Source organism: Ambystoma mexicanum, chromosome 5q (assembly GCF_040938575.1).
Source record: "Ambystoma mexicanum isolate Mex_15411 chromosome 5q, UKY_AmexF1_1, whole genome shotgun sequence".
Lineage (NCBI taxonomy): Eukaryota > Metazoa > Chordata > Amphibia > Caudata > Ambystomatidae > Ambystoma > Ambystoma mexicanum.
This window is the reverse complement of record NC_090933.1, coordinates 909,675,621-909,685,319: the sequence shown is the minus strand read 5'-3', so window position 1 is coordinate 909,685,319 and position 9,699 is coordinate 909,675,621. Positions and strand designations below refer to the sequence as shown.

Here is a 9,699-nt window from a genome sequence, read left to right as displayed (position 1 = left end):
CACTTGTCTGTGCCTGATCCTTTCTTTTGTCATCACGTCTCCCCTTGTCCCGTGGGACTATGGAGGTAATATCCTTATCCTTATCTTTCCCTTGATTTTTGTCACTACTTTGCGTAGGTGACTCATATGCCGGGTTGCTATACCCCATGGCTGCTTTAAGCTCTCTCAGCGGGTATAATCCCTTGTCCTTACTTTCTTCACCCTTTGTTTCAGATGGGGCGGGTTGCGCTGTAGGCGTCTGACCCCACTCTGTGCATACATTAAGTATCCGATCTATTGGCGGCTCCTCTTCCTTTCCCTGGTTCATACATTTTCGAAAGTTCTAGAACAGCTAGGCGTTTGTTTAACCTTTTGCCGTATATGTGGCATGCAAATATGTCATCATGTGTTGTAAAACAGCTTTAGATAAGGACCCACCTGTGGCCATGGCATAAACATCTTGTGGGTGGTCCCTTTAACCCACTCTGTACTATATTTCTTCAGTTTGGGTGCATGTTTCGGCAACTGTTTGCACAAGTGTGTCAATGGAGTTATATCCTCCATGCTCAAATCTGTTCCCTTTCCTCTTATATAACGCTTGTCAGCACTTTCACGTATGAGCGAGCACCAAACGCCGCAAGTTCCAATCCACATTTTTTCACAAAATGTTATACCTTCTAATTTACTCGAAAAACATCAATTCATATGCGATATATCTCAGCTATACAATCGCGTAAAATTTAAATCAATTTCCTCAAGAAAATGTTGTCAATATATGACATCACAACAAAAAACATTTAAGACAGATGCTTAACAGACTAGATGAACACCAGCTGGTCATAGATATCTCTGCCTCTAATCATTACCCCTTCATGGAGTCTAAACGTACCCCTTTCACGACGTCTTTAACTGTTGTGGTAGTCTAATCGTTCCCCATTATGTGGGACTTTGAGTACTTGTTTCTTCTAACCGCTCGGATTAAAAGCGTAGGAATAAGGCAAATCCTCTCACTTCTCCGGTGTCTTCCTCGGCTTCCTCTCTCTTCTCGGGTGTCCTCCCCTGTAACCTTTGTTTACTTAATTATTCTCAAGTCATTATTCCCTTATATATATATACATTCTTCTCTACTTCTAACTATATATATTTTTTTTCCGCCTCCCTCCGTTACCTTTCCCCTTTACTTGTTCTAAGGCATGCACATTTGCCAAAACATTCAATCTTTTTCACTCACCGTTCGCATGGTTCCTCTCTGGACCCTCGGGATCACCGCCTTTGTTACCACCTTCTTTGGCTTTTCACCCGCTCAGCTTCCCATAGGAATGGGAAGGGATGTGTGGGGAACACGGGTCCCTTCAAGCCCTGGTCTGCAGTTTTTCTTTTTACACTACCACTGTCTACGAGGAGCTTCACAGACTACTCAGCCAAATGGCAAAGGATTGGTGATATTGCCGAAGACATAGAGTTACTTTATGTCGACGCTCAATTGGTGTCTTATTCAAATCAAATAATCGATAATCGATAACCATCCTCTGCTACCAAGTGTACTCCGGAGATCCCCGGCTGGCCCATAGAGCCGAGGCTTGCTCCGAAAGTACTTTAAGACGAGATAGCTGCACCCTTGAGATGGGTGGTGGTGCAGATTTATCACTCCAACACCAATCAATAAGGACAACTCAATGGTTTGGCAAAGGGAGTCTGTTTAATGACAAGTACGAAAAACAGGGAGTCATGGAAATCAGCAATGATGTGATCGTCCTTCTCGCTTCAACTCCAATGAATTTCACAAAAATCATAGAATTTATACTGAAAACTTGTCATCATTGACGTGTAACACTCAAAAGTTAACATGGGATTCTATTGGTTAGGAAAGGTAACTTTAATATAGGTACTATATCTGTATATGGTAACAGAGTGAGGGGACAACTATGTGTCAATTATGTTACTGTGGTTGGCCTCGAAACTGCATCTTCTATCTGGGAAAGTTCTGATATCTCTTCCTGGGCGGATGCCGAGCGTAGGTGTGAACTCATGCTACTCTTCGCTCGGATGATCACGTGATGCAGACACCGTGAATTTGCCTAGTTTCTTCGCAATTTTTGCATTTGATTCTTATTCAGCTTGCCACCTGCCTACGCTTCCTTATCTTGACCTTTCAGAGACAGGATATTCTGTTCTTAAGTTTCAATTATATTTAGCTACTGTTTGTTCCTTCTATTGGTATGACCTTGGCTCTCCTGGCATGAGTTGCATCTGCCGAGTTTCAATTCAGCCGTCTCTTCTCGTTTTGTTAGAATATGAATCTCTGCTCATTCGGCCTTTAGTAACCTGGATTGATTCTGCTTCGTTGCAAAGTGGAATTACACTTATAATAGTGTGCTTCGTTTTGAGGTAGATCATGTATAATGGCGCTTGCCGCACTATTCTTCTACTTAGCATTTAAAATCCACATCGTTTTCTAAGCTTTCTTGTGGTTCCAAGCATATGTACAAGTGTTAGCTGGTTGAATATCTTCATCCTGTTTACAGCTCAAGCTTCTTTGTATTTCAACATCATTCTCCCCTTTTAGGTTCACAACATCCTTATTCATGGTGTTCCGTCTCTGGGTGTCATTCTCGGGTTGTCATTTCTTCTACTTGTACGTCAGTCCAGGTCCTCATGACGTCACCATTTGTCTTCCATTAAGACCTTTTTGGTTTCTTCCGGGACTGTACTTAGGCAATCTTCATTTTGTCTCCTTTGCTGGCAAGGTTTCCTTAATGGATACCTCATTGTCAATGGTTTTCTTGGTATTGGTACTTCAATAGGTGTTGCTCTTCTGATAGGTACTGGGCAGAGCCCTGCTGCGGCTCTCTGCTGATTTATATGCACATCATATGTCACATATTTTGTTGTGAACGTTCCTGGTATTTCAAAATGGGCGACTGGAGTGCAGGTTTTATTTGGGACCTCCTCTACAAGGGTATGGGAACTGCGGGCAGGAGTGAGCTACATGATTATTGGGCACCGCACATTTAGAGTTTGAGCCGTTCTGGACGGGACCCGTTAAGGGACCAGGGCGCAAATAACGGGCTTGCCATTCGCGAGCCCGTTATTTGCGCCCTCCCCATTCCCATTGAGCCCTATCGGGGCTCAATTGGAATGGGGAATGGCATTTTCAATGGGGACTTACTGGTCCCACAAAGGTCAGACTACACCGGTAAGTCCCCATTGAACTATATCGGTGCCGGACCCATTATTGGTGGCAGTCATGGCGCAAATAGCGCCATGACTACCACCAACCTCGGAATGAGGGCCAATGTATTCATAATAGTTTTAAAGTAATATACTTCAGATTGAGAGCAAATACTGCAACAAATCAATCCTAGGGTCAGTACTTATAGACATTCCTTCTAGCATTTCCTAAAATGTTGGATCTATTAGGTTGTTCATGTTAATGAACGTTTTCAAAGGAAATGTGTTGCACTCTGTCCCCCTCTGCGACTATGTCGGAAAAGCCATTCATCTCCTTGTTGCTGAACTTGCACAAGCCCCTCCACCTGCTCAATCTCCCTCCTGCTCCTACATTGGAGATATCTGCTCAGGCTGGCACATTCCATGATTTCAAAAAATCCAGGTGCGATCTGTCATGGCTCTCACATGCCTGTGGTGAGTGACGTGGTTCTGACCATCTTGTTTTAGCAAGAGTAGGCCTCTGAGTTTTTACTTTTGGATGAAATCATGTGGCAAGCAGCACGACAAAAGGGGTCAGAAGGAAAAGGCCCTGGTTACACTGCCAAGTTATTTTAATCTAGTCTTGCGTGCACTGTGGTTTGCAGTGGGAACCATGCAACTTCTTTATCTCGGATTGGCTTACTTTGTAAATAATAATAACAGAGGGATAGCCTGTAAGGCACCCCCTGCTGGCATCACTGTTGGCAGCCGCCTAGTTTGCCTGATGCTTGTACTGGCCCTGCCATTTATCTATCTATTTATCTATATAGTAATCATTCTCTGGGATTATCTATCTATCCATCTATTTATCTGTGTATCTGTCTATTACGTAGCTATTCATCTGTCTAGTTGTCTAGCTATCTGTCTAGATATCTATTATCAATCTTTTATCTAGCATCTATCTATTATATAACATCTAAGCATTTATTTTTCTCTCTATGTCTACTTATTCATGTATCAGATGAATAACAGATAGATTTCAGTACAGAAGTGTATTCAGTGCATGAAGATCAGGCCTATCGAGTCTGCAGAGAGTTGGACTATTGATTCTAATGGCATATGTGTCCTAGACATAGCTTTTTATTAATCGGGTTGAGAATCCAATGCTGTATTTGTAGATATTTTAAACTATCCCTCTCCTCAAGCCCCAGAGCCATTTTACATTGTTCAAAGGAGGGGATCTCTCCCTTCAGAAATATGTCAGCAGATTGCCCAAGGCCCCTTGAAGCCCGTTTGGCGTATCCTGTGTCAACTGTAACTGGGGTGAAGTCACCATTGTGTATGACCACGGTAGGGCGAGAGGGAAAAGAAGTAGAACCCTTGAGTTTAGTAACTCCGTCCCAGACATCTAAGGTGTCTTTCATAATCACAGGCTTCGAACCCTCATGGCTCTAGGTAACCAAGGTTGTTGTTGTGGCCTCAATGAACTAGCTAGGCCAATGTGAGGTTAATGTCTTTATTAACCTCTTAAAACACTGCTCAGCAGCACACAGTTGCTTCACTGTACCTGAGCATGCAAAGACACAAACATATATACAATTGCCCAGGAGCACAATTGGTGGAAGAAGTCTCTCAGGGCTGGATGCTTGTCTGCTCTTATTAGGAGGAGTGCCGGGGTCGGAGTGGTCACTGCACAGCCCCTCACTCAGAATGTCAGCACACCAGGGGCCGCGTATGCAAACACTCTCAGGTCTCGCAAGAGCCAGGGGCCTGGCGTCTCGCTGGACTTGGGCTCCACATACCTCCTTTTGTTGAACAGCCTGGTACTACCCCATGACGAATTCTGCAAAATGTGCAGGTCTCTTCCCCTTGCGTTGAAGCCGTTGCCCTCTGGTCTCCTCACTCCAGAGCATCATCTCAACTTCCTGTTCACTGGACTTCTTGGCTTTACTTTCAAACAAGGCCACTCCCCCCATGTTCCATCTCCTCCCATATTGGGTGCATACATGGTTTGAACCTCTTTGCAGCACTCGAAGGAGCCTGCTGTACCTGGATTCTGCCAAGTGATCCTTATGTGGTAATTTTATTTTGTACAGACAAACACAACATGAGGTTGAGGGATTTAAATACCCACTTCTAACCAACCCTCATCCAGGTACTTCACCTTTAGATACAGACACAAAAAGGTTAGTGGGGCAACACGCTCTATTGTAACCAAATGAACACTTAGGAGAAACCAGTGAAGCATAAGAGAATCTGCTTCTAGTCCATTCAATTTATGAAGCAAGTCAAATATGCCAAAAAATAAACAATTTTATTCATATACAAAATAGCACCATACAAAAGTCACAATGTTAAAAAAGGTTAAAGTAAATTTTGAAGTAGATGTACAAATATGTTGAAACCACAACATGAGGTTGTCCATGTAAGGTATTTGTTCAACAAATAAAACAGTGCAAATTTCTGACAGACAGCATTTGGTTAGATTATGGGCTTGTAGTCAAGTGCTCTATAATGTCAGTGGAGTCGAAAAGAAGTGTCATATGCTGTGCAAATACGCAATTCAATTACAGCCAACACTCCATTCATTCTCACCATCACTCATTCATCCACATACTTTCAACAAATACATCCAACATGTTTCTTTCCATAACATAAAGTGCATAAATACAAGTTCATCAGGGACTGTCTGGGGTAAACAGGTGTGCACTGTCGTAAACAGTATGCAAAACAACAATACCATCAACAACAAAATCCCTGATGATGGGAAAACAGTTTAAATTACATATAGCACTCAAATAGTGCTTAGAGAGTACTTTGTAACCCTTTCACATGAATGAGGGGTAACTGGTGCGTCCATGACGCGACAACTGGTAACACAGCATATCACCTGCAATAGAGAAGACAATGGGGTCAGTGTCCATTTGTCTTTTGACCATATGTCCAACAATCAACAATATGTGCTCCTGAACTGGTAATTAGTCCGGATAAAGCAAAAACAGTGCAACCAAATTGCCTACTGGGCATATATTAAAATTGAGCACATGAGGAGAAGAGGCAAAAGCAAAAGCACAACTATGCTAGAATTGCACCCTGTGGCTAGTTAATTACCACACGGGGTGGTTCTGGAAATTCAGCTTTAATTTTGTGTTTAAAACTTCTGGCAAAAAAAGCTGTTGATCTCATTTTTTCAGCATTAGAGATTCATTCTTCTGCGTTATAATTTTAAGGAAAAAGTGCTTACCACGAGTATTATGGGCAACGTTTTCAGGAGAATGTACTGAAGAGCAGACAGAGTGGAAAAATCCAGCCTTCTATCATGCGACAGCCCATCCAACAGTGTAAGCAGTGTGCATAAGAGTGACCCTTCAGCAGGTATAGGCAAAATGCTGGCGGAAAACACATGGGAGAACCAATTTAGAAAACTGCTTAGAAAACTCTGTGGGTTTTGCCCAGTTAGGTGGAGCTTGTCGAGGTGAAAGTTAATGAATAAAGGCCTGCAGCCATTGTACACAGTACATTCAAATTACCTTGTTTCTGATTCGCCAATCATCCATTCCGAACTTCTAACGATGTGGCTTATCACGGCTGCCTGGAATAATTACTGGGCGGCAGCGTCTTTATGCGCTGACAAAACGGCAAGGTACGTTTGTTCAGTAGCTGTTGGCCCGAAGTGCTATACAGCTCGGCGTGATAGTGAGCTAAGAAGGAAAGGGAGAAGGGGCTTCAAGAAGGTGGGCGAACAGGGTAACACATTTCCAGCTTCTGTCAGCCATAGCTAATTCCGAATAAGCGAGCAAGTAAAGCATACCGTCGGCAATGCAAATCGCTTACTCGAAGTGCATCCGCTGCTAGATGCTGGCCGGATCCTGACACGTCTGGATCCCGAAGTGTGGAATCATGTGACCGACAGGGCCGCCTGAATTACTACGGTGTACGTCGGCCGGCGTCGTTCGCCATTGGTTGGGGCGATGTAATCCGTATACGTCATCCAAGTACTAAGGTAGCAAACAACCACTCCAACTCAACAGTGGGAGAAGAACGAGAGATGTATTTGTCAACGTTATCTAGTGGTGAAGGTACCAACCTTTCTAAAGCCGGACACACGAGACAAGCAAACAGGGACAAAAGATCCCCCAATTGTTAGGTATCTCGTTGTACACGTGACGATTATGTGATGTCAGCTGTACTAAACACACGCGGCAGGACAAAATAAAATAAAGTGTCCTGTCTAGTAGTCCGTCTGTGGAACTGAGAGGTAGAGAATATGGGCAGATAATTGTGTATTGCACATGAAGCCAGTCCATTTTTTCGTTGAGGCCAGAAATTGCGCTTTTAGTCAGAAAAATAATTTGTTGTTCTTTGCGCAATAGTGTGCTTTTGTCTCTGTTGGAGTCCGTGCTTGGCAATCATTTGTACAGAACTGTCCACTTGAAGTCATCTGGTGTATGCATGTTTTCTACCCAATGGTCAACCAGAGCGGCATTGTTGGTTCTATTCTTAAGGCAGCTTTTATGCTCCCCAATTTTAAGTTTGACTTTTCTGTCAGTTTTTCCAATATACACTTTTGAGCATGGGCACCAGATGGCATAAATTACCATCATAGTGTTACAGTTAGTGTGTTTATTCGGTTTCCATGGTGAGCGTAGGCCCAAGTCCACCTCTGTGCTTCTCCTGGTGAATTGGCAAAAGATGCAGTGCCCACAGGGAAAATGACCTGTCACAAGAGGCAGTTTCCAGGTCTCTGTAATTGTTTTCAGCTACGTTTTTTCAGAGAAATGTCATTCCGAGTCACAAGATCTTTAATGTTCTTTCTCTGTTTGAATGCTACAGTTGGTCTAGGTACTGGTGTCTCGCTTTTGTCCAAAATGGTCCAGCACTTCAAGATGATATTTTTGATGCTGTTGGACATATTGCTGTATGTGTTGATGAAAACTAATTTGTCTTGGTGTTCTTTGACGGAGTTGTGTTCCTTATATTCCAGAAGGGCTTCACGGTGGTTGTTCTTTGCTCTTTTCAGAGCTTTTCTTGTAACTTCTCTTAGGTAACCTCTTACTTCCCAGTTAGCTTGCATTTTTTTGGCCCCTTCCAGAAAGTCGGTTTTATTTGAGCTGTTCCCTTTGAGCCTTAAAAATTGGTCCAGTGGGAGGTTATCCCTGACATGTTTGGGATGGAAGCTCTCATAGTGCAGCATGGAAATTCTGTCGGTGGGTTTGTTGTATGGTCTCAGAAACAAGACTTTTGAGATGGCATCTACCTTGATTGTGATGTCTAAGAAATTCAAATTGTTGCTACTGAAGTTAGAGGTGAATTCCAGAAATCTGTTTTGGGTGTTAATCCAGGTGAGGAACTCAGTGAGTTCCTCTCTCGATCCATGTCAAATGACAAAAATGTCATCGATGTACCTCCGCCACTGCCTTACGTTTTTAAAGAAGGGGTTGTTGGTGTGAATGATCTTGGTTCGCTCAAACAGTTCCATATACAAATGTGCAATGCTGGGTGCCAGAATGGCACCCATCGCGATCCCTTGGATCTGCTGGTAAAACTGTCCATTAAAATGGAAGTAACCTTCTTGCAAGCTTATTTCAGCACACCATAAAATGAATGAAATAGGTGTCTTGCCCACTTCATGATCTGAAAGGAGTTTTTCTTCTAACATTTCTATGGAGGCTCTTTGGGGTATACTAGTGTAAAGTGCCACCACATCGAGACCTACAAGAAGCTCAAGTTCCGGGTCGAATGGAGCACCTTCACCTTCCTTGATCATCTGCATGGTGTCTTGTACATATGAAGCCATTTTCCGGACTAGAGGTTGGAGGAAAGCATCTGCAAACCTTGACAAGGGTTCCAGTACCGACTCTACTCCTGACACTATAGGCCCCCCAGGTGTTTCTGCAAGGGACCTGTGTATTTTTGGTAGAGTGTAGAATGGGGGTATTCTTGGCTTCTCTTTTGTGAGAAATTCTGCCTCTTTGGATGTAATCCACCCCCTCTGTCCTGCTTTTTCAACTTTGAGGCCAATTATTTCCTAGAGTTTTGAGGTGGGGTCATTCTCCAAATGGAGATAACAGTTGAGGACCAGGAGTTGTCTGTTACATTTGCAAACGTATTTCTCCATAAGACAATTGCTCCACCTTTATCGGCTTTGCGGATTATGATGGTCTTGTTGTCTAGGAGATTTTCCAAGTACTTCCAAATCGTGTAGCAAACTCATTTGAAATACTTTGGCTTCTGCACTCTGTGCCTGACTAGGTGCACAATAGGTGGATCTGTTGTGCAGCTTGGAGTCAGATGTCTATAGTTCATAAATAGTACCTTGGAAATGTTGGAAGAGATGGATTTTCTCATAACTTTGAAGAGCTCCTGGTGGAAACTGAAGGGGTCATGTAAGTTGGTAGGGACAAACCCCATGCCTCTTTCAATGACCTTCTTTTTGTCTTCCGTTGATGTGTAGGATGATAAGTTCACCATAATGTCTGCATACTGCGAGTTATTCTGGGCTCGAAGTCCCAGTCCTCCGGGTTCCTCTCTAAAAAGGCTAAAAAAGGAGGGGGATTTTGTGCGGTTGCT

General features: G+C 43.2%; 1 long non-coding RNA gene across 1 annotated transcript; it reads right to left on the bottom strand.

Annotated features, from left to right (window-relative positions):
* Positions 1 to 5,424: 5,424 nt before the first annotated feature.
* LOC138498662 (uncharacterized) lies at positions 5,425 to 7,031 on the bottom strand. The gene is made up of 4 exons (XR_011278814.1): positions 6,941 to 7,031; positions 6,660 to 6,830; positions 6,374 to 6,518; positions 5,425 to 6,019 (listed from the first exon to the last, which is right to left on the bottom strand). It is a non-coding gene; the product is annotated as an uncharacterized lncRNA (long non-coding RNA).
* Positions 7,032 to 9,699: the final 2,668 nt, after the last annotated feature.